General features: G+C 47.1%; 1 long non-coding RNA gene across 1 annotated transcript in view; it reads left to right on the top strand.

Annotated features, from left to right (window-relative positions):
- The window catches only part of LOC139257583 (uncharacterized), a 28,540-nt gene extending 9,380 nt beyond the window's left edge, over positions 1–19,160 (top strand). The window contains exon 2 of the long non-coding RNA XR_011592307.1: positions 18,833–19,160. This is a non-coding gene — a long non-coding RNA (uncharacterized lncRNA). The remainder of the gene's footprint in view (positions 1–18,832) is intronic.
- The last annotated feature ends 5,953 nt before the right edge of the window (positions 19,161–25,113 follow it).

Below are 25,113 nucleotides of genomic sequence, written 5' to 3'. Positions count from 1 at the left end.
GGTGAGAATGTGGAACTCGCTATCACGTGGAGTGTTCGAAGCAGGGAGCATTGGCAGATCTAAGGGGAGGTTTGGTGCATAGATGAGGTAGAAGGGAATGGAGGGATAGGGGAACAGGTGGGAGGAAGCACATGTAGAGTATAATTGTCCAGTATAGACCAGTTTGGCCGAATGGCCAGTTTCTGCGCTCCAGACTCAATGTAATTTTGTGCAATAAATAGGGTGAGTGCTTTGAACAAAACAGACTCCCCTAAACCTTCCTTCCTCTTAAGTGATTATTGTGATATTTCAACACAAGGCCCTTATCTCCCTTTGAATCTTGACAACTAATTTTTCTTTCCTATCATATTTCCTGTTTCTGCTTTATCTTTGTTGATCCTTTCTCTGATGCATTGGGTTTATAAAAACTGCTATAAAGGGGATCCGTAATTGGTCACACATTTCAGGTTCGAATTGTGGCTCTGCCAGCACCTTCTCCATTACTTCTTGCCCTTCGAGCATTAGAAGTGATATTCTTACCTTTCCACGTTTGTATCGCTGGCTGTTTTGACAGCAGCCAAGACCGGCCTATCATCTTCTAGCCACATCGCTCGGCATACAGCCCAGATGCGCCCCCAGATAGCGCTATCCAAACATCGAGAGAGTGCCGGATGTCATAAAGTCTCCATCAATCACCTCTCTCCAGAACCGAGAGACTCTAGACCATGGCCAGTGTACGAACTGACCCCTGCTCTGCCCTCGACCACCATCATTTGCTTGGCTATTGGACGCTGAGTGTAACCACGTTGCATTAAAAGAAGTGCAGTCTCACAGCTAAAGGGGAACGAGGTGAAGTTTGATATTCATTGGCGCCAATCCAAGCCATCTTGTATTTTTCTTGATTATTTTTCTCTTTGAAGATTTCTTTCCTGTATGGCTAGCTGTCTAATTTCTAATAGGAGAGGGGCAGGAGTGGGGTGGGGGGGGGGGGGGGGGGTGGAGCTGAAGAGGGATTCTCCACTTAGTTCTGCCTTATGGCCTTGGTGACAGATAAATGGCTGCGAACACACTAGTGCTGCAAGGCCTTTCCTGACTCACTGCACAAACCTTGTTCAATGAGACAGCAATGTATCTCTTGTGGTGTTGCTCAAGGATTCAAAAAACGTTTGAGGACATGAAATAAGGGAGGAGAGAGGTGGACTGACACACTGAGACAGCGTTCCTCATATAACCTCAGTAACTCTTCATTCAAACGTTTATCCTTTCTCTCTTTCCCCTCTCCTTTCTTATCTGATGAAGGTTTTGGAAAATGGATATCTTTTAGACATTTTGTTGAATTACTAAATTTCAGTATGTTAGTTTTGCTAGAAATGTTCTTTCTTCCACTCTTCTCCCTTTCTCTCCTACACCCTCTTGCTTTGTCCATTTGTCTCACTTTCCCTTCCCCACTCTCTCCTCCTCCTTCCTCTTCTCCTTTCATGTACCTTACTTCCTCACTCTTCACTGACTCCTCTCTCCCCCACTCCGCCCCTCTCTCCTTGCCCACTCTTTCTCTCATCTCTCTCACTTGCATGTACATCTCTCGCTTTCCCTTTACTAAAGTCTCCAAATGGTTAATAGATGGCACCAGCTTCCTGCAGAAGACCATAATCTCCCTTTACATAAATGTTTATCATCCGCTGCACAGATATGATGCCAAGCGCAGTAATCCTTTTTGACTCTTAAGCTGTGTCAGACACAATAGAAGTGTGTTTATTGGTTGTGGATTGACGTCAGTGTTGTTTTGTTGACTAAAGCAAGCAGGAAAATAAGCATTGATTAAAATTATTGTAATTTAGGCAATAAATTAAAATGAGAACTAGATTTCTTAAGAAATTTGCTAAAAAAACAACATTCAAGATTAGGAGAAAGATTAAAACTCAAATAACAATGGAGCCAAGTGTGAGTGCAGTGCTGGTGTGCAACATGTGAAACAGACGATAGTAATTAAAATGGGTAAATAAATTCTCCGTTGTCACTGAAGCCCCATCTTATTTCCCAACGCTTGTGTCCTTCTGAGTGGTGAAAGAATAATTAAAGAAAAATTAATTTGAAAAATATTCCTAAAAATCTGGATTGAAAATCTAGAACAAAAAATAAATTATATTTAAAACTTGGGTGCAAACGATGAGACTAAAGTAAGACTGAATTCCTTCAGTAAGGAAGGTGTCATCCTTCAGGTTAGATATTAAAAATGTCGGATGAGACATTAAACAGATGTCCTGTCTGCTGTCTCAGGTGGATGTAAAAGATCCCACGGCACTATTTCGAAGAAGAGCAGAGGAATTCTCCCCGGTGTCCTGGGGCCAATATTTATCCCTCAATCAACATAACAAAAACAGATTTTCTGGTCATTATGACATTGCTGTTTTTGGGAGCTTGCTGTGTGCAAGTTAATTACTGCGTTTCCTACATTACAACAGTGACTACACTCCAAAAGTACTTCATTGGCTGTAAAGCGCTTTGAGCCGTCCAGTGGTCTATATAAATGCAAGTCTTTCTTCATGTGGTTCAGGTGGATTTTAAAGATCCAATTGGATGGAGATGAGGGAGCTCTCCCAGTGGCCTGGTCAATAATCCCTCCTCAATGAACAGCCGATTGCTGTTTGTGGGATCTTGTTGTGTGCAAACTGCATTTACCTACACAGCAACTTGTCTATGCACTTCAAATTAATTCACTCAATGGGGAGGACCTCTTTGCTATTTGCACCCCTCCCTTTCTCCTCCGACGTGTCACAGAGAGTGGTGCATCTCCCCTTGGGCCAATTTACCTCTGCATATTGAGCAAAGGAATGGCATGGGAAGTCATGGCAGAGTTGAAGTCTTAACCACATCCCATTTAAACAACAACAACAACTTGTGTATATATATATATATAGCGCCTTTAGCATAGTAAAACATCCCAAAGCGCTTCACAGCAGTGTTATAAGACAAAACAAATAAATTTGACACTGAGCTACATAAGAAGAAATTACAGCAGGTGACCAAAAGCTTGGTCAAAGAGGTTGGTTTTAAGGAGTGCCTCAAAGAGAGGTAGAGGCGGAGAGATTTAGGGAGGGAGTTCCAGAGCTTGGGGCCTAGGCCGCTGAAGTTTTAAGTTGAACAGAAGTCAAGATGGGAAAGAGTTTGCCTCTTTTGATAAGAAGGATAAAGAGAGAGAGAGAACCGCATGCATTAAAAAGGAACAAAGACAGTATGTATGCAGAGCTAAAAAAAATCCTACACGGCCTTTTCAAGTATTAAATAATTGCAAACAAAGCAGCGAGTATGGGAGCATTTGTTGCTGTCAACCTTCCAGTACCAAAAGCACGTTTTGTATCTTGGCTTTCATTTTGGGTAATCAGGAAAGAATGCATAAAAACAAAACTGTTTCCCAAGTGCTGTTTGTTGGTGCCATGATTAATTTAATCTTCAAACAGTTCAGCAAATTGCTTCCAATTGCTGGCGTCACTTTCATGTGGAGGGCCAGATTCTGCGAAGGCCTCCGTCCAGCCATGAATGGGTCTGCTACTTTTCAGTGGGAATGAAGTTGTTCCCAAACATCGAGGAGCGCCTGTAATTGCTGCGTTAATGGCTCCTGGCCTCACAGGACACATTTCGACCAAATATTTGTGCCTTTTTTTTTTCTCTTCTCTCCTTGCCCTTTCACCTATTAAAGCCCATATTGTTTTATGGACATTTGAACTTTCTCCACAACCGCCTCTTTTTACTAAGATCGGGTGTTAATCGGCTGCACTGTCGGAGGGGCAGTACTGAGGGAGCACCGCACTGTCGGAGGGGCAGTACTGAGGGAGCACCGCACTGTCGGAGGGACAGTACTGAGGGAGCACCGCACTGTCGGAGGGGCAGAACTGAGGGAGCACCGCACTGTCGGAGGGGCAGTACTGAGGGAGCACTGCACTCTCGGAGGGGCAGTACTGAGGGAGTGCCGCACAATCAGAGGGTCAATACTGAAGGAGTGTTGCACTGTCGGAGATGCCATCTTTTGCATGAGACGTTAAGCCGAGGCACCGTCTGCTCCCTCAAGTGGATGTAAAAGATCCCATGGCACTATTTTGAAGCAAAGCAGGGGAGTTAGCCCTGGTGTCCTAGCCAATATTTATCCCTCAATCAACACCTAAAAACAGAATATCTAGTCATAATCCCATTGCTGTTTGTGGGAGCTTGCTGTGCGCAGATTGGCTGCCACATTTCCTACATTACAACAGCGACTACATTTCAAAAGGTACTTCATTGGCTGTGAAGTGCTTTGGGCCGTCCAGTGGTCATGAAAGGCGCTGTAGAAATGCAAGTCTTTCTTTCTCTCTTTCTTCCCAATTCACACTGGCACTTTTCTCCCGATTCAAATGATTGAAGAAGCCCTGTTGCTAGAATCTCCTCCTTTGGTAAAAGGTTAGAGGCCAGTCGGATAGTAACTGGAAAAACAGCCTTAGAAAAGCAAAACTGAGCTAAAGAAAGAGGGCAAGAGAAATGAGGATATTCGAAGATTGAATCAAGTAAGTAATTTTCAATAAGGTTGATGCAGTGAATGAAATGTAAATGTTGAGCCAGATTGGGTTGGATTTAAATCCTCTTCTCACAAGCTGATGTGCCAGAGTCCCAAGGTCCAGTATAACCGATGCAAAATAAAGCATTTTCTCCAAGTCAAACTCAACTGCAGCCTCTGCTGTCATCTAAATTTGAAAGGATTTTGAATGAGTGAATCTATGAAGCCTAGAAATTGCCTTTAGTGCAAAGCATTTTGCTGGGGGCAATTATGTACTGTTATTTGTGGAACAGCCTGTTAATTTAAAGACAGTTTCTCAGACAGAGTGAGTAGGCGCAGCTGTTCCTGACCAAAATAAACAGAGCTCTTGAAGATGGTAAAACCCGGCAACTTTGAAATGGATGTTAATGCAGATGGCTGGTGGTTATACGAAAGCACAGGACTGCGAATACAGGAAATCTGAAATAAAGACAGGAAACTGGAAATGCTCAGCGGGTCAGGCAGCATCTGTAGAGGGAGAAACAGAGTTAACGTTTCCAGTTCTGACAAAGGGTCATCGACCTGAAACGTTAACTCGGTTTCTCTGGCCACAGATGCTGCCGGACCCGCTGAGTAGTTCCAGCAGCTTCTGTTTTTTAATTATGGCTAATGGTTATCGCGTTTTGGCCAATATCAGCTACTGCCCCGTTTAAGATGTGGATGTTTTAAGTGGTGCGTAATGTATCCCAATTCACTTCATGTATGATGAATTGCTTTAAATAGGTTAACAGAGTGTCAGCTGTGGCTCAGTGGGCAGCACCCTCGCCTCTGAGTCAGAAGGTGGTGGGTCCCACTCCAGGGACTTCAGAAAATAGATCTAGGCTGACGCTCCCAATGCAGTGCTGAGGGAGCGCCGCACTGTCGGAGGTGCCGTCTTTCAGATGAGACGTTAAGCCAAGTTCCCGACTGCTCTCTGAGCTGGACGTAAAAGATCCCATGGCCACTATTTCAAAGAAGAGCAGGGGAGTCATCCCCGATGTCCTGGCCAATATTTATTCCTCAATCAACATAACAAAAACAGATTAACTGGTCATTATAACATTTCTGTTTGCGGGAGCTTGCTGTGCGCAAATTGGCTGTCGTGTTTCCTACATTACAACAGTGACTACACTCCAAAAGTACTTCATTGGCTGTAAAGCGCATTGGTCGTGAAAGGCGCTATATAAATGCAAGTCTTTTAGCATGGGAACCGTTTTGCACACAGCAGTGGACTACAAACAGCAATGTCCGGGAGAATGTCAGTCAGGACAGCTGCTCGTCCTGAAATAGCGACTTGGGATCTTTAAAGTCCATTCGGACCACTGGCAAAAGCAGACCTGGCCCTCCGCTTAGCCTCTCATCTGAAGGACAGCACCCTCGACAGTTCAGCACTCACTCAGTACCACATGGGCGTGTCCATCCGTTCAGGTTCCGCGCATGGAGTCCTGGAGTGAGACTTGTTGGAACCCAAGCGTGGACGTGTGAGACTTGTCTGGGATCACCTCGGCAGTTCCCCACGCAATGAGTCTTCATGGCCTCAATGAGCAGGCTGTTTATTGATGAAGGGGCTGTCCGTGTAAGTTGAAAGGAGTAAAATAACACTGGCGCAGGATATAATTGTGGCACGGCACACAGTGCTGTTGGCAAAGGGTGAAAGAACTAAAATGACTTCAAAATAGGGGTTTAAAAGCAAACAGTTTTGTGCTCTTTATTTGCCGAGAGTACTCCTGAATTAGAGTACAGCAGGGTGATATGGCTTTTTCAGCTCTGGCTTGGAGTCAAAGACTTGAGCCCAAAAATCTAGACTGACATTCCCAGTGCAGTGCTGAGGGAGCGCCGCACTGTCGGAGGTGCCGTCTTTCGGATGAGACGTTAAGCCGAGACCCCGTCTGCTCTTTCTCAGGTGGACATAAAAGATTCCACAGCACTATTTCGAAGAAGAGCAGAGGAGTTCTCCCCGGTGTTGTGGCCAATATTTGTCCCTCAACCAACATCACTAAAACAGATTATCTGGTCAATATCACATTGCTGTTTGTGGGAACTTGCTGTGCGCAAATTGTCTGCTGCGTTTCCTACATTACAACAATGGCTACACTTCAAGAAAAAGTAGTTAATCGGCTGTAAAGCGCTTTGGGATGTCCTGAGGTCATGAAAGGCGCTGTATAAATGCAAGTTTCTTTCTTTCATTCTTTCTCTCTTTCTCACTGTTACCCTGGACTCCTTTTAGCTTCACTCACAGATCATCTCTCGCTGAGGCCTATAAATATGTCAGCTTGGCTCAGTGGACAGCACTTTGAGTTGCAAAGTCTCCGTTTTCAGCTCCACTGCAGGAGCTGCACATAATGTAGGGTGAGACTTCGCTGCTGTGGGAGTGGCTTCAGAGGGCGGGACAAACCTCCGAAACTCAACTGAGGAAGTGCCAATCCAACTGGAATGTGGGAAACCTCGTGAATGAGTGTACCCAGACAGCCAGCAGGCATTTGACACATTTCCACACAAAGGGCTGTTAGTTGAGCTCAAAGCTGTGGGGATTCAGGGTAATGCTTGGCATGGACAAGGAATTGGCCCAAGAGTTTAAAAAAACAATAGATACTTGTTGGAAAAGTTATGTCGGGATGGCCGAAGGTGCTACCTGGGGTTCCTCGGGGCTCACTGTTGGAACCACTGCTGTCTCTCAATCTGTACCCTTGTCTTAGATGCAGAAACTCAATGCAAAATGGGTAAATTTTGCAGATGATGCCAAACTAGGAGGGGCGGTGGAATCGAAGAAAGCAGCGCAGCAATTTCAAAATGAGTTGGAGAAAATATGCATCTTGGCATAACAATGATAACTTAAATTTAATGTTAACAATTAAAGTACCACACTAAAGCAGGAAAAATAGACAACGTAACAGCCAAAACAGTAGAATACAAGTCATAGGTGGTTGTGATCAAACTGTACAGGGCTCTGGTCAGACCCACCGTGTGCACTGTGTCCTTGATAAAGTGCAACATCCCCACTGGCACCTGGGAATCACTGGTCCAAGATCGCCCAAAGTGGAGGAACGGCGTCTGCTGGGCGCTGAGCACCTCGAGTCACGTCGCCGAGAGCATGCAGAAATCAAGCGCAGACAGCGGAAGGAGCGTCCGGCAAACCAGACTCCCCACCCACCCTTTACTTCAACCACTGTCAGGCCCACCTGTTACAGAGACTAATTCCCGCATTAGACTGTACAGCCACCTGAGAATTCACTTTTAGAGTGGAAGCAAGTCTTCCTCGATTTCGAAGGACTACCTATGATGATGATGGTGATGATGACTGTGTCCAGTTCTGGTCAGACCTGCCTTGGGTATGGTGTCCAGTTCTGGTCAGACCCACCTTGAGCACGGTGTCCAGTTCTGGTCAGACTCACCTTGGGTATGGTGTCCATTTCTGGTCAGACCCACCTTGAGCACGGTGTCCAGTTCTGGTCAGACCCACCTTGAGCACGGTGTCCAGTTCTGGTCAGACCCACCTTATTAGTCTGATATCAGTCGTCGGGAAAATGCTGAAATCCATTATTAATGAAGTGGTAACAGGGTACTTCGTAAATCATAATATAATTAGGCAGAGTCAACATGATTTTATGAAAGGTAAATCGTGTTTGACAAATTTTTATTAGTTTTTTGAGGATGTAACGAGCAGGGTAGATAAAGGGGAACCAGTGGATCTAGTATATTTGAATTTCCAAAAGGCATTCAATAAGCTACCACATAAATGGTTGTTAAGTAAGATAAGGGCACATGGGGTTGGGAGTAATGTAGTAGCATGGATAAAGGATTGGTTAAAGGATAGAAAACAGTGAGTCGGGGTAAATAGGTCATTTTCAGATTTGAAGGTTGTAACTAGTGGGGTGCTGCAAAGACCAGTGCTTGAGCTATTTACACTCTTTATAAATGATTTAGATGAAGGGACCAAGTCCGCCCTTGCCTCAGCTCATCCGCTGCTGAAACCCTCATCCATGCCTCTGTTACCTCTAGACTTGACTATTCCAACGCACTCCCGGCTAGCCTCCTACATTCTACTCTACGTAAACTTGAGATCGTCCAAAACTCGGCTGCCCCGTGTCCTAAATCGCACCAAGTCCCGCTCACCCATCACCCCCTGTGCTCACTGACCTACATTGGCTCCTGGTTAAGCAACGCCTCAATTTCAAAACTCTCATCCTTGTTTTCAAATCCCTCCATGGCCTCGCCCCTCCTTATCTCTGTAATCTCCACCAGCCCCACAACCCCCCGAGATGTCTGCGCTCCTCTAATTCTGCCCTCCTGAGCATCCCCGATTATAATCGCTCAACCATTGGTGGTCGTGCCTTCTATTGCCTAGGCCCCAAGCTCTGGAACTCCCTCCCTAAACCTCTCCGCCTCTCTACTTTCTTTCCTCCTTCAAGATGCTCCTTAAAACCTACCTCTTTGACCAAGCTTTTGGTCACCTGCGCTGATTTCCCCTTCTGTGGCTCAGTGTCAAATGTTGTACTGATGAAGGGGCCTTGGGACGTTTTACTACATTAAAGGCGCTATATAAATACAAGTTGTTCTTGTTGTCCATCCAAGCCCAAAAGAAATTTAGCACAGGAGCCATTTGGCCCATTGTGCCTTTTTTTAATTCATTCACAGGTTTTAGGCGTCACTGGCAAGGCCAGCATTTATTGCCCATCCCTAATTGCCCTCGAGAAGGTGGTAGTGAGCCGCCTTCTTGAACCGCTGCAGTCCGTGTGGTGAAGGTTCTCCTACAGTGCTGTTGGGGAGGGAGTTCCCAGCAACGATGAAGGAACGCCGATATATTTCAAAGTCAGGGTGGTGTGTGACTTGGAGGGGAACTTGGAGGTGGTGGTGTTCCCATGCGCCTGCTGCCCTTGTCCTTCTAGATGGTAGAGGTCACGGGTTTGGGAGGTGCTGCCGAAGAAGCCTTGGCGAATTGCTGCAGTGCATCTTGTAGATGGTATGCACTGCAGCCACCGATGGTGGAGGGAGTGAATGTTTAAGGTGGTGGTGCACCAGTGGTGGCGGGAGTGAATGTTTAAGGTGGTGGATGGGGTGTCAATCAAGCGGGCTGCTTTGTCCTGAATGGAATACAAGAGCAAGGAGGTTATGCTTGTACTTTATAAAACATAGGTTAGGCCACAGCTGGAGTACTGTGTGCAGTTCTGGTCACCACATTAGAGGAAAGATGTGATTGCACTAGAAAAGGTGCAGAAGAGATTTACAAGAATATTGCCTGGACTGAAGAATTTTGGCTATGAGGAAAGATTGGAGATACTGGGTCTGTTTTCTTTGGAACAGAGGAGGCTGAGGGGAGACCTTATTGAGGTGTATAAAATTATGAGGGGATGGAGAGGATAGAAAGGATCTGTTTCCCTTGGCAGAGGGGTCAACAACCAGGGAGCATAGATTTAAAGTAATCGAGGGGAGGGTTAGAGGAGATATGAGGGGAAATCTCTTCACCCAGAGGGTTGTAGGGGTCTGGAACTCACTGCCTGAAAGGGTGGTAGAGGCAGAAACCCTCATAGCATTTAAAAAATACTTAGATGTGCTCTTGAACTGCCATAACCTACAGGGCTACAGACCTAGAGCTGGAAAGTAGAATTAGGCTGGATAGCTCTTGGTCGTCCGGTGAGGACACGATGGGCCGAAATGGCCTCCTTACGTGCTGTAAATTTCTATGATTCTATGATTCTCGAGTGCCTCTGCCAGTACTGGCTCTACATCAAAGCCATTCCCTGAATCCCTCTTCTCTGCTCCTTCCCTATACAGCTTCAAAATGTTTCTTAATTGGTTATCGAATTCACTCTTAAATGTTGTGATTGAATTGGCTTCAAAGTCACTTGCAATGCATTCTTTATTAAAAAGCCCTTTGAAGGAAAATATTTCTCCCCCAAACGCACGTCTCCCACATAGTTCCATCTTCTGTCCAGGTCTGGGACTCCTCTTGTGGAATGTCTCCCATAACCAGAACAGGGCTCCGTACTCAAGGTGTGGTCTGACCACAGCATGTACAGTTTAAACATGACTCATTGCATTTTAATTCTACTCCTTTTTTTCTGTCTCTCTGCCAAAAAGTCATTTCTTATATTTCAGGTGATCTGTGCACATATTGTACCCAAACTTGCGCTAGTTTGAGAAATGTTTTTTTCCCCTCAGGATTCCATTCAAACTCATTGCATATCCCCAAACACACAATCTGTCACGTGTTTCACAACAGAATTTTTCTTTTTATTCTGCTTTTAAAAATATTCCTTGATAGAGCACCCTCACCTCTGAGCCAGAAAGTTGTGGGTTCAATTCCCACTCAGGGACTTGAGCACATAAATCTAGGCTGACACGCCCGGAGCGCTGCACTGTCAAAGACGCCATCCTTAGGATGAGATGTTAAACCAAGGTCCCGTCTGCTCTCTCAGATGGATGTAAAAGATCCTACAGCCACTATTTTGAAGAAGAGCAGGGCAGTTCTCCCCAGTGTCCTGGCTAATATTTATCCCTCAATCAACATCACTAAAACAGATTATCTGGTCATTATCACATTACTGTTTGTGGGAGCTTGCTGCGTGCAAATTGGCTGCCACGTTTCCCACGTTACAATAGTGACTACACTCCAAAAGTACTTCATTGACTGTAAAGCACTTTGAGACATCCGCTGATCGTGAAAGGTGCTATATAAATCCAAGTCTTTCTTCTTTCTTGATTGTTGCAGTATGATTAATACAGCTGAAAATGGGTTTATCACAAAAATTAAGCATTTTAATCAGTGTCTGGTCCACCACCTGTGAGTAACCTGATTTTAAATATCTGAAAATTACTTTAAAAACTATACAGAAACATTTGCTGGTTATATTGGGGTGCAATCGTCTGTTTCTTAGTAAATTTTTTAAAATCGTATCTAAAACATGCCTATTATGTACTTGCGTCTAAAAAGAAAAACAGCTTAATATTTAGAGTTTCTTCGAAGACCCGCAAACAGGTGCAATCAGCGGAAACTCACCATGGCGATTAATTTGATTTGAGGGCGTGGCCTGTATTGTGGGTGGGACTACTAGCTCGCAGAAAGCGGATTTGCACTGAATGTGAATGGCGCATAAAATTCTGTGTGATCTTTTAAAAAAAACAACGCAACCTGTTGTTAGTGTGAAATCAGATGGGTCAAATATTGCACATAACTGCCAGGAAAGATTAAACAGGCTGGGGCTCTTTTCTCGAGAAAAGAGAAAGTCAAGGGGCGACCCAATGCAGATCTTCAAAATTATGAAAGGGTATCGATGAGATAGACGTAGAGAAGATGTTTCCACTTGTGTGGAAGAACAAAACTAGAGGCCTTCAATATAAGATAATCACTAATAAATCCAATCAGGAATTCCGGAGAAACTTCTTTACCCAGAGAGTGGTGAGAATGTGGAACTCGCTGCCACAGGGAGTGGTTGAGGCAAATAGTATAGATGCATTTAAGGGGAGACTAGTAAAGCATATGAGGGACAAGAGAATAGAGGGTTTTGCTGATAGACTTAGATGAGGAAAGACAGAAGGAGGCTCGAGTGGAGCATAAATGCCGGCCTAAGTGGAGGAAGAGTATACGGGATGGCGCTGAGCACCTGGAGTCTCGTGGCCGAGAACATGCAGAAAACAAGCGCGGACAGCGGAAGGAGCATGTGGCAAACCAGACTCCCCACCCACCCTTTCCTTCAACCACTGCCTGTCCCACCTGTGACAGAGACTGTAATTCCCACATTGGACTGTTCAGTCACCTGAGAACTCACTTTTAGAGTGGAAGCAAGTCTTCCTCGATTTTGAGGAACTGCCTATGATGATGAAATGTCAGCATGGACTGGTTGGGCCGAATGGCCTGTGTCTGTGCCATATATCCTGTGTAATCCTATGAATTAATCCAGGGGAATAGCAAATTGTTTATATAATCCTATATAAGATAAGAAAGTGATGTGACTATTAGGGAATATAAAGTGGACTGGAATTTATAATCCTATTCAAGACAATCCCTGTAGAATTCAGTTAAATCCAAATATCACTGCTGAGCAAATGACATGATTAGATAACCGAAGAAAGGTCATAAGTAAGTGGTGGAGAAACCCAAAACAAAAACCGTGTCAGTTAGAAATCACTGGGTTTTTATGTAACAGGTTTTAAATAGTCGCACAGTATCGCACACTGCAGAGCCATTTCCCAGCCAGTGATACCATTCCTGGTCACTCAGACTTGCCCTCTACAAGACAGCAGATAGCATTAGAGGCTCGTGTGGAACATAAACACCTGCATGGATCAGTTGGGCCGAATGGCCTGTTCCCGTGCTGTACATAAGAATTAGGAGCAGGAGTCGGCCATTCGGCCCTTCAAACCTACTCCGCCATTCAATAAGAACATAGCTAATCTGATTTTGGCCTTAACTCCAATTCCCTGCCAGCTCCCCATGACCCATGACTCCCTTATCATTCAAAAATCGGTCTATTTCCACCTTAAATATATTCAATGACCCAGCCTCTACAGCTCTCTGGGGTAGAGAATTCCAAAGATTCACGACCCTCTGAGAGAAGAAATTCCTCCTCATCTCCGTTTTAAATGGGTGAACCCTTATTCTAAAACTATGCCCCCTAGTTTTAGATTCCCCCACGAGGGGAAACATCCTCTCTGTATCCACCCTGCCAAGCCCCCTCTAAATCTCATACATTTCAATAAGATCACCTCTCAGTCTTCTAAACTGCAATGAATATGTAAATTCGATATAAAAAGAATACTGAAGTCCGAGCACATTCTGTGGTCCGTTGGTAGCAGATGGTGGGGGGGGGGGGGGGGGGGGCGGGGGTAATGGTGGGGGGTTGTGCTGAGAGTTTGGTCAGCACCTGTGTGGTTTTAGTCAGACGCCCTTGTTGTTTGTCGCCTGCTGCTGAGACGCACCTCCAGGCCTTTTCGGAATATAAGGGCAGAGCACAATAGAAGGCATTGCCGACAGGCCTTACCTGTTCTGTGTGTGCTGCGGGTATTTTGCCTGCGCGGTTCAGGTCTGACGCCAGCCCGGGCAAAAGTGGGGGGAGCCACGTTGTTGCGAGATGGGCTGAGCCGATTGCCAGCGAATCGCATTGCTGCCAACTGTGCTGTTCCCTTATCTCCCCGTGGGGATCTGAAGACTGGAAAGATCAGCACAGCGCCTTGTCTCTGAGGGCCTGTCAGGCACCGCACAAGAGCAAGAATCCAAACAGCCCGCGGGGCGCTTGACAGCGTATCAAAACACAAAACAAAACTGGAGTTCAACTGTACTGCTCTGGGAGAAAAAAAATTAAGTGTTTCGGTTCTTCTCTGAATAGTTCCCCCCCTCCCCGATCTTCCCCATCCCAGGCGTAGAGTGATACAGCACAGAAGGAGGCCATTCAGCCCATCGTTGTTCGTCACCCAAGCGGCCTTTATCCAACCGCGAGCCTGGAGAATGAGTGTGGACCGACTGTTTAACCGTGATCATTGTGGGAATAATAGATTCGAGCAAAGTAGTCAGACAAGCTAGCCCACAAATAAAGAAAGGTTGAGGATAATGTAGGTAGGGAAAGGACAGCCTGCTAAAATTCACATGTGACATTGCACTCTAATAGCAAGAAAGAAAGACTTGCATTTATATAGTGCCTTGCACGACCACCGGACGTCCCAAAGCACTTTCCAGCCAATGAAGTACGTTTTGAAGTGTAGTCACTGTTGTAATATAGGCAATGCGGCACCCAATTTGCGCACAGCAAGCTCCCACAAACAGCAATGTAATCATAACCAGATAATCTGTTTTAGTGATGTTGATTAAAGGATAAATATTGGCCCCAGGACACCGGGGATAACTCCCTGGCTCTTTTTCGAAATAGTGCCATGGAATCTTTTAGGTCCACCTGAGAAAGCAGATGGGGCCTCGGTTTAACGTTTCATCTGAAAGACGGCACCTCTGATAGTGCAGCACTCCCTCAGTACTGCCCCTCCGACAGTGCAACGCTCCCTCGGTACTGCCCCTCCGACAGTGTAGCACTCCCTCAGTACTGCCCCTCCGACAGTGCAGCGCTCCCTCGGTACTGCCCCTCCGACAGTGCAGCACTCCCTCAGTACCGCCCCTCCGACAGGGCGGCGCTCCTTCAGTACTGCCCCTCCGACAGGGCGGCGCTACCTTAGTATGCCCCTCCGACACTGCAGCACTCCCTCAGTACTGTCCCTCCGACAGTGCAGCGCTCTCTCAGTACTGTCCCTCCGACAGTGCAGCGCTCCCTCAGTACTGCACTGGGAGTGTCAGCCTAGATATTTGTGCTCAAATCTCTGGAGTGAGACTTGAACCCACAACAATCTGAGTAGTAAAATACAAACTTCAGGCTACTGCCTCTTCGCTCCCCTTGACGAAGGATGGTGTGTGGCATAGGGAGAAAGAACTCTATAAATATCTTTAAAAAAAAAATGCTTGACCTCCTCAGTGGCGTGACTTTTAAGAGAGTGTACATGTTTGGGATTGTGTCAATTTGATGCTAAACAGGCAGCACAGGGTGGAACATGGGCTTAAAGAGCAGAGTTAATGGAAAGAATTGCATTCATATAACCCTTTGTCACATCTGTCTCAGAGATCGTGTTATGTAGACAAACACAGCAACCATTATACATACAGTAAGATCCCGAGACTGCAATGAGATGAATGATTATTGATCTGTTTTTTTGTTGGTTGAGGGAAGAATTGGCCAGGTCTCATTCAAAAAGTGCCATAGGATCTTTAACACCCACCAGAACAGCCAGGCAGAACCTCACTTTGTGTTATCTGAATGCTGGTATCTCCAATAATGCAACGCTCCCTCAGCACTGCACTGAAGTGTCAGCCTGGATTTATATGCTCAAGTCTCTGGAGTGGGACCTTCTGACTCAGAGGTACAAGTGCTACCAACTGAGCCAGCACTTAAGAGTTTTTCTTCAATTTGGCCAGTATTTATTGTCCATCCCTGGTTGTCCCTTGAGAAGATTGGTGGTGAGCCACCTTCTTGAACCGCTGCTGCCCGTGTGGTAAAGGTGCTCCCACAGTGCTGTTTGGGAGGGAGTTCCAGGATTTTGACCCAGCGACGATGCAGGAACCGGCGATATATGTCCAAGTTGGAGGTGACGGTGTTCCCACAACATTGCTACACTTGCCCTTCTAGGTGGTAGAGGTCGCAGGGGAGGGAGGTGCTCTCGAAGTTACCTTATTTAAGGAGGGATATACTTGTATTGGAGACAATTCAGAGAAGGTCATCATCATAGGCAGGCCCTCGAAAGCGAGGAAGGCTTGCTTCCACTCTAAGACTGAGTTCTCAGGTGACTGTACAGTCCAATACTGGAATTACAGTCTCTGTTCACAGGTGGGACAGACAGTGGTTGTAGGAAAGGGTGGGTGGGGAGTCTGGTTTGCCGCACGCTCCTTCCGCTGCATGTTTTCTGCATGCTCTCGGCAACGAGACTCGAGGAGCTCAGCACCCTCCTGGATGCTCTTCCTCCACTTAGGGCGGCCTTTGGCCAGGGACTCCCAGGTGTCGGTGGGGATGTTGCACTTTATCAAGGGGGTTTTGAGAGTGTCCTTGAAATGTTTCCTCTGACCACTTGGGGCCCGCTTGCCATGTAGGAGTTCCGAGTAGAGCGCTTGCTTTGGGAGTCTCGTGCCGGACATGCGAACAATGTGGCCCGCCCAACAGAGCTAGTCGAGTGTGGGCAGTGCTTCGATGCTGGAGATGTTGGCCTGATCGACAACACTGACGTTGGTGCGTCTGTCCTCCTAGGGGATTTGCAAGGTCTTGCAGAGACATCATTGGTGGTATTTCCCCAGCGATTTGAGGTGTCTACTGTATATGGTCCATGTCTCTGAGCCATACAGGAGGGCGGGTATCACTACAGCCCTGTAAACCATAAGCTTGGTGCCAGATTTGAAGGCCTGGTCTTCGAACACTCTCTTCCTCAGGTGGCTGAAGGCTGTGCTGGACACTGGAGGCAGTGTTCACTAGATTGACTACCTCAGAGAGCTGTGGAGACTGGGTTTTTGAATATATTTAAGGTGGAGATAGACAGATTTTTGAACGATAGGGGAGTCAAGGGTTATGGGGAGCGGGCAGGGAAGTGGAGTTGAATCCATGATCAGATCAGCCATTATCTTCTTGAGCCTGCTCCTATTTCTATGTTTTTGATGAGTTGCTGCAGTGCATCCTGTTCATCTTTCGTTACCAATTTTAGGCCGACAAATACTAAATCAAATTTTCAGTAAATCATTTCTGATTGCACATTAGTAAAATTGTCAAGCATCTTTCGAGAAACTGAATGCATTTTGCTTAACTGGAGACAGCTGCAACCCTTGGTGACGTGGGCCCCGGATCCATAAAGGGTTAAGTCAGTCATATGTTCGTGACCTATAAATATAGATCCCTTTGCTTATTGCTGGTGATGGAAATTAGTACAGCGATGCGCAGAAATCTCCCCCCAATTTCTGCATGCATCATGCATGTCCCGTGTCTAATGTGATCAGGGGGATATTTTAACCTGTTTTCCTGAAGTGAAAGGGAGTGTGTTTTCTGTAACCAGAGAATTCCACAGAGGTGGATAGATGAGGCTGGGAGATTGCGTGGAGTCCTGTCTGCCACGCTTTGCACATGCATAGCGGCCTGAGATGGAGTCACTGTAATCTACAGACCTCCTGGCACCAGGGCCTTTGACGGAATCCTTTGCCCATTGGTCAGGCCCATGATGGCAGCCCATCCTATCGCAATCTCTTGTTCGTCATGAGGGCAGAAGCGATTATCTGATTTGGTGGTTTGAGATAAGGCGTGACTCCACATACCCCGCATACCTGGACGGGGCCTTGTCTGCCTACATACGTGCTCTCTCTTGTGAATCAGCTCCTCCTTATAGCGAGGGCTTGGCTTGTGCCACATTGCCCCCAGCCTCTGCCAATGCCTCTTAGAATGTGAGAAATGCCACGATGTCTGCGAGCTGAATTCCACAACAATATTTTAGCAATGTTTGAATCCAGACTAGGTAATTAGGCCTTTAACCCCTTCGCTGCTTTATTGCTTTGACAATGCATTTTTTTTTTGAAAGGAAGGGTTTTTTTTTACAGACTCAAAAGTACGTTTGGAAGCGTAGTCACTGCTGTACTGTAGGAAACGCAGCAGCCAATTTGCGCACAGCAAGCTGCCACAAACAGTAAATGTGATCATGACCAGATCATCTGCTTTAATAATGTTGATTGAGGGATAAATATTGGCCCAGGACACCGGGGATAATGCCCCTGCTCGTCTTCGAAATATTGCTGTGGGATTCTTTTACGTCCACCTGAGAGAGCAGATGGGGGTGAACATCCCATTTCTGACCTTATGATGGATAGAAGGTCATTGATGAAGCAGTTGAAGATGGTTGGACCTCGGGCACTGCCCTGAGGAACTCCTGCAGCGATGTCCTGGGGCTGTGATGATTGGCCTCCAACAACCACAACCATCTTCCTTTGTGCGAGGTATGACTCCAGCCGGTAGAGAGTCTTCCCTGTGATTCAATGTTACTAGGGCTCTTTTATGGTGAAAAATTTGCAGGGCTACGGGAAAAGAGCAGGGGGAGTGGGACGAATTGGATTGTTCTTTCATAGAGCCGGCACAGGCACGATGGACCGAGTGGTCTCCTTCTATGCGGGCTTTATGGGCACAGGGATCTAATAAATCAGCATCGAAGTCCACAGGAGTGACGGGGCTAGCAAGCCCATTCGCTATCACCGTAAACTTGAGGTCATCTAAAACTCGGCTGCCCGTGTCCTAACTCGCACCAAGTCCCGTTCACCCGTCACCCCTGTTGTCGCTGACCTACATTAGCTGGCCCGATTTCATCCTTGTTTACAAATCCCTCCATGGCCTCGCCCCTCCCTATCTCTGTAATCTCCTCAAGCCTCACAACCTGCCGCCCCCCGCCCCCCATCCCCTGAGATGTCTGCGCTCCTCTAATTCTGCCCTCTTGAGCACCCTTGATTATAATCGCTTAACAATTGGTGGCCATGCCTTCAGCTGCCTGGACCCTAAGCTCTGGAATTCCCGCTCTAAATCTCTTCACCTCTCTTTCCTCCTTTTAAGACGCTCCTTAAAACTGACCTCTTTAACCAAGCTTTTGGTCACCTGCCCTAATTTCTTCTTGTATGGCTCGGTGTCAAATTTATTTGTTTTGTCTTCAATCACTCCTGTGAAGCTCCTTGGGATGTTTCCCTACGTTAAAGGCGCTATTTAAATGCAAGTTGTTGTTGTCCGTAAATGCTCAAAGTTCCCGATAATTGTTGTCCTCTGCCCACAGATGGTCTCACCCCAGAAAGTAAACTGCAGCTTGCTCCATCAAGCAAGAAAAAATTGAAAGGAGGGAAGGAAGACTCGACGAAAGCAGACGATGGGAAGAGCGAAACGCACCCCATAACCATCACCTTGGCCTTTAAGAGATATTTATTCGACCCGCAGAAGAAAATGATTCAGTCTTAAAGTGTTTATTTTTGAAGGAGGGAGGTCGTGAGATGGGACGGAGGAATTAAAAGAAAAATTCCTTTTAAGTCTCCTTGCCTTAAAGCTCATTATTCAGGGTGAGGGTTTTTTGTGGTTTCTGAAGGAATAAAATCAAAATTAATCTCTTCGATTGCTGTAAGATCTTTTCTGTTTTAAAGTGCAGCCTGGACAACTTTTATTTCTGATGAGATGGGTTTTTAATACATCTCCACCCACCTCCTGTGCCTTGGCAAAGGTACTAACTGGGTACACGCTTCCGCAGACACCCTGTCATGCCAGCAAGTGGCCATTTTATCTGCCTGAGTACTGATTGTTAATCAGCTATTTGGCCATGGCGGGGGGCCTATGGGGAGGATGTATTCGATTGAGGCCTTGGCCAATGTCCACACACACGCATATCCTTGTGGGGAGTGGTGGGGGGGAGGGGATTGCGGGATAGAAGTGGGGTTGCCAACCCTCCAGGATTGCCCTGGTATCTCCAGGAATTAAAGACTTAAACTCTTGTAAACAACCCGAGGAAGACATATCAGAGGGGAACTGAAACAATGGTGTGATTGTTTCATTTTCTTTGAACACTTTCATTTATTCATTATCAATAATATTGGAGGCGGGGGGGAAGGGGGAGGCTATTTTACTGGGCGGGGCAGTTAGGGGCGGAGGTCATGCAATGAAACCTCCAGGAATACATCCAACTAGAGTTGGCAACCCCAATTAGAAGTCAGAGGTGGGATATAAACAGAAAATGCTCAGCAGGTCAGGCAGCACCTGTGGGGAGCGAAACTGAGTTAACGTTTCAGATTGATGACCTTTCGTCAGAACTGGAAAAGTTAGAGATGTATCAGATTTTAAACAAGTATCCCCCCCTTGGAGGATAAGCCACACCCAGAAGTTTCCCTGGAATGTGTAATTGGAACCGGCCAGCTCAAGTTCTGAGTGACTTTGCAAAGTGTAATAAGTCACTCTGGAGATCAAATGACAAAAGGGATGATGGTGCAAGGCAGAAGTGGATGTTAATGGGACAAGTAAAGAAACAAAAGATGGGTGTAGAGGAGGTGTAAATGGGAATAGCAGAATCATTACCAACAGCTTGACAACATATGAGCAGAGGTTATGATTTGAAATTGTCGAACTTGGCGTTGAGCTCAGAAGGCTGTAAAGTGCCTAATTGGAAGATGAGGTGCTGTTCCTCGAGCTTCCGTTGAGCTTTGTTGGAACAGTGCAGGAGGCCGAGAACGGAGAGATCAGAAGTGGGAACCTTGACTTATTTTTCCCACCCCTTATCTGAGGCTTTGAGGTCGATTGTAACTCCCGTACCGTTCCTGGCAAATGTCAGTCGGCTTCTGAAAGAGAATCAGCAGCTTAAGGGTTGTGAATCTTTAGAATTCTCTACCCCAGAGAGCTGTGGAGGCTGGGTCATTGAATATATTTAAGGTGGAGATAGACAGATTTCTGAACGATAAGGGAGCGGGCAGGGAAGTGGAGTTGAAGCCACGCTCAGATCAGCCATGATCTTAATGAATGGCGGCGCAGCCTCGAGGGGCCAAATGGCCGACTTCTGCTCCTATTTCTTCTTAGCAGTTCGGACGGGACTATCAGAGTTTCGCCCCCAAAGGTCCAGCTGTCTTTCTGTTTCGGACACTCTTCGTGTATTTACAGCTTTTTCTGTTTCTTTCTCAGACCTTCAGCTTTTTACAATATATTTTTTTAATCTCTTATCTCTTACCGTGTAGTACTTTTGGAATACAGTTGTAGACTGCATTTACACTCAGACACTTCACAGGAAAGATTATCAAACAAAATTTGACACCGAGCCACATAAGGAGACATCAGGACAGGTGACCAAAAGCTTGGTCAAAAAGGTAGGTTTTGAGGAGCGTCTTAATGGAGGAGAGAGAGAGGTGGAGAAGTTTAGGGAGGGAATTCCAGAGCTTAGGGCCCAGGCAGTTGAAGGCATGGCCGCCAATGGTGGGGGCGATGGAAATAGGAGGTGCGCAAGAGGCCAGAATTGCAGGAGCGCAGAGATTTCGGAGGGCTGTAGGGTTGGAGGAGGTTACACAGACAGGGAGGGGCGAGGCCACAGAGGGATTTTAACACAAGGATGAAAATTGTAAAAGCGAGGCGATGCTGCAAAGTGGCGCAGAATAAACCCGGGGTCAGGAATCTCGCTCCGCTCCAGAATCGGGTCGATCCAGCTCTAGGTTTACACTGCAGCCGTGGTGTCGCTGCAAAGTCTGTTGTTCCAAACCTCTAGCCTTAGTGATAACACAGCACGGCCTATTTAGGCCCGTTTTAGGTCTGATTCTGGTTTAGAAAGTACAGAATCACAACCCTCCTTCAAGGACTACAGTGTACTTTGAGATGGCAATCTACCCGGGATTGGGTCATGTTTACACTGTGGTCCGCACTGTGCTTGAAATGTATTTTATTCACCGAATGCCAATGAATGTCAATCTTTGTGCACTTCATGGTCCAGTTGTGAATTGAGAATTAAATATTATTGATAATTGACATATATTGAACTGCCCTGGTGGCCATTGTGTAACATCTCCAATCAACTCGTTTCTCCCTGAGTCTCTCTCTTGGTACAACCATCTCTCCAACACCCTCTTTCTTCAGGCAGCAGCAGGGAGTTCTCTGATTTTCATTGCAGATATTCATGCCCATCGGTCTGTGACCATAGACTGATTGTTAGTTTGTCTTATTGCTGTGTGATGTTTCGCTATAAAGGCCTTTTGATGTTCTCTCCACATCCTGATAAACCTTTCTTCCAACCTGCTTTTCCTGTCCTCATGGCACTCTCTCTCGACCATACTCCCCATCCTGGTAACATCCCCGCCCCCGCAATAGGGCCCCATCCCCCCGCAATAGGGCCCCATCCCCCCGAGCCCAGGGCCCCATCCCCCCCGAGCCCAGGGCCCCATGCCCAGGGCCCCATCCCCCCGAGCCCAGGGCCCCACCCCCACGAGCCCAGGGCCCCACCCCCCCGAGCCCAGAGCCCCATCTCCCCCGAGCCCAGGGCCCCATCTCCCCCGAGCCCAGGGCCCCATCTACCCAGGGCCCCATCTCCCCCGGGCCTAGGGCCCCATCCCCCGGCCCCAATGCCCCATCCCCCCCGGCCCCACTGCCCCATCCCCTCGGGCCCAGGGCCTCATCCCCCCCGGGCCCAGAGCCCCATCCACCTGGGCCCAAGGCCCCATCCCCCCGGGCCCACTGCCCCGTCCCCCGGGCCCACTGCCCCACCCCCCGAGCCCAGGAACCCATCCCCCTAAAAATAGTGCCCCATCCCCCGAGCCCAGGGCCCCATCCCCCAAGTCCACTGCCCCATCCCCCGGGCCCAGTGCCCATCCCCCGAGCCCACTGCCCCATCCCCCGAGCCGTCTGTTGAGAGTTGTTCCTGAGCCCTGCCCCAGACTGGTGTGTGTGAGTCCGAGTGTGAGACTTTTGCAGCCACTTGTATTTGAACCACTGCGGTTCAAATCTTCAGTTTTCCTTACACCACTGCCTTTCATCGCTGCCTTTCATCGCTGCCTTACTTCCTGCCTTACACCGCTGCCTTACACCGCTGTCTATCACCGCTGCCTTCCATTACTGCCTCACATTACTGCCTTATACCACTGCCTTACACCGCTGTCTTTCCCCGCTGCCTTACATTACTGCCTTACACCACTGCCTTACATTACTGCCTTACACCACTACCTTACACTACTGCTGTGCACTGTCATGGATCGCTGGTTGTGCCAAAGTTCACTGAAGTCAGAAGTAAAAAAGAACTGCACTAATTTATATAACCATTCAGTTATTACACAATGCAGAGTTTTGAATTGATCGATGCAACTCGAATTCCTTCTTGTAAAGAACAGTAATGTAAAAATTGATCTCAAATGGTTCTGCTGCATAAATAAAGGAAACTACAAATGTTTTTTAATTCTGGAACTGTTGTTTGGTAACATTGAAGCCCCTTTTCTGTATCTCCCAGCCAGACATGTCTGCAACCGAGAGGGCAGCTGTAGAATCTCTTTTTACAATTTCCTGCATTACAACAGTGACTACACTTCAAAGGGAATCAAGCGATATGAGGATCGGGCGGGAAAGTGGAGTTGAGGTCAAAGATCAGCCATGATCTCATTGAATGGCGGAGCAGGCTCGAGGGGCCGAATGGTCTACTCCTGCTCCTATTTCTTATGTTCTTAAAAGGTATTTCATTTGGTGTAAAGCGTTTTGGATGTCTGGTGGTCATGAAAGGTGCTATAGAAATCAGTTCTTTTCTTTCAGATATTCTTCAATCTTAGCTACGATACTGTTCCACCTTCCAAGGGATATTCTTCAATCTTACCCAGGATCACTTGTTTTAAAAATTCATTCTGGGATCTGGGCGCCGCTGGCAAGGCCATTCCACCTTCCATGGGATACTGACCAAGCGGTGCTGCCCAACCACTCACTCCACAGCAAAGTGACCATTCTTCCCGTGTGAGCTGAGACAACGTGCCTTAGTGACCCGATCGACCACAGGGCTGGTGTCGGGCGTGGCTCACTGCGCAGCTCTCTTGCCTCTGAATCAAGAGGTGGAGCGTTCTAATCTCACTCCAGGACCTCAACGCAAAATCCAGGCTGACACTCCCAGTGCAGTACTGAGGGGGCGCCGCACTGTCGGAGGGGCAGTACTGAGGGAGTGCTGCACTGTCGGAAGGGCAGTACTGAGGGAGTGCTGCACTGTTGGAGGGGCAGTACTGAAGAAGCGCTGCACTGTCGGAGGGGCAGTACTGAGGGAACGCTGCACTGTCGGGGGGGCAGTACTGAAGGAGCGCTGCACTAACGGAGGGGCAATACTGAGGGAGTGCTGCACTGTCAGAGGTGCTGACTTTTGGAAAAGATGTTAAACCGAGGCCCTGTCTGCCTTTTGTGAATATAGAAAATCCCATGAATTTGCCGGATGCTTTCATCGAACCAGTCTCCTCGAAAAGCGTATGGTAGCTCTCATTGATCATTAATCATAGAACCATTCACAGTGCCTTGTCCAACCGGGTCCAGTGTGAGGCTCTGCCCTATGCGTTCTTCAAACTAATTTCTTGCATCCTCGGTTTCTAGAATTTTCACATTTTGCTTTCTTTTGGTGTTTACGAAGCTTGTAGAAAATCTGTAGCTAGTTTTGCCCTGATGTGTCCATGATCATGTCATCTGTGATCACAACAGTCATCTGTGATCACAACAGCCCAATGATTCCTCGATCGAACGATGATATTGATTTAATGCCAATGTTTTGACCTTGGATGCATCCTGATGTTTTCTGTTAATATTTCTCCTGAACAGTGATAATTAGCCCATATTCAGGCAACAATACACACTCTCCTGTACAGTAATATACACATAGCATTCGCTCCACACAAGTGCAAGGCAAGGACAATCTATTCCAAGCGAGATTCTAACCATTGCCCCTTGACATTCAACGGCATTACCATCACCAAATCCCCCACCATCAACATCCTGAGGGTCACCATTGCCCAGAAACTTAATTGGATCAGTCACATAAATTATGTGGCCACAAGAGCGGGTCAGAGGCTGGGTATTCTGCGGCGAGTGTCTCACCTCCTGACTCCCCAAAGTCTTTCCACCATCTACAAGGCACAAGTCAGGAGTGTTTGGAATACTCTTCACTTGCCTGGATGAATGCAGCTCCAACAACACTCAAGAAGCTCGACATCATCCAGGACAAAGCAGTCCGCTTGATTGGCACCCCATCCATCACCTTCAACTTTCACTCCCTCCACTACCGGCACACTGTGGCTGCAGTATGTACCATGTACAAGATGCACTGCAGCAACTCGCCAAGATTTCTTCGGCAGCACCTCCCAAACCTGCGACCTCTACCACCTAAAAGGACAAGGGCAGCTGGTGCATGGGAACACCACCACTTCCACGTTCCGCTCCAAGTCACACACCATCCTGACTTGGAAATATATCGCCGTTCCTTCATCGTCGTTGGGTCAAAATCCTGGAACTCCCTCCCTAACAGCGCTGTGGGAGTGCTGTCTTCTCATAATGATTGGAGCACTGAGCTCAGTGCTAATCATGCTGCTGTTTCTC

The sequence above is a fragment of the Pristiophorus japonicus genome, unplaced genomic scaffold (genome assembly GCF_044704955.1).
Source record: "Pristiophorus japonicus isolate sPriJap1 unplaced genomic scaffold, sPriJap1.hap1 HAP1_SCAFFOLD_863, whole genome shotgun sequence".
Classification (NCBI taxonomy): domain Eukaryota; kingdom Metazoa; phylum Chordata; class Chondrichthyes; family Pristiophoridae; genus Pristiophorus; species Pristiophorus japonicus.
This window is presented reverse-complemented; position numbering and strand designations above follow the sequence as displayed.